We start from the raw sequence: 274 nt of genomic DNA on the forward strand, positions 1-274 counted from the left end.
GCTGAATAATGTTAGCCGGCAGCACAGCTCCCCGCAGGTTTAGAGACGCACTCATTAGCTCAGTGGTCTCCAGGCCTGGTCCCGGAGAGCTTAGTTCCACCCTGTGTAAAAGAAGCTGCCACAATTGTTTGGACAACAACATTAAAACATGACGATGAACCTAATAAGGCGATGACAGACCGGGTTCCTGCTAAAAAATATTTAACATTTTTCTGCGTGTGTATTTGTACACATTAGTGTTTTGTGATAATTGTTTACTAAAACAAAGGTGTCG

The sequence above is a fragment of the Colossoma macropomum genome, unplaced genomic scaffold (assembly GCF_904425465.1).
Source record: "Colossoma macropomum unplaced genomic scaffold, Colossoma_macropomum, whole genome shotgun sequence".
Lineage (NCBI taxonomy): Eukaryota > Metazoa > Chordata > Actinopteri > Characiformes > Serrasalmidae > Colossoma > Colossoma macropomum.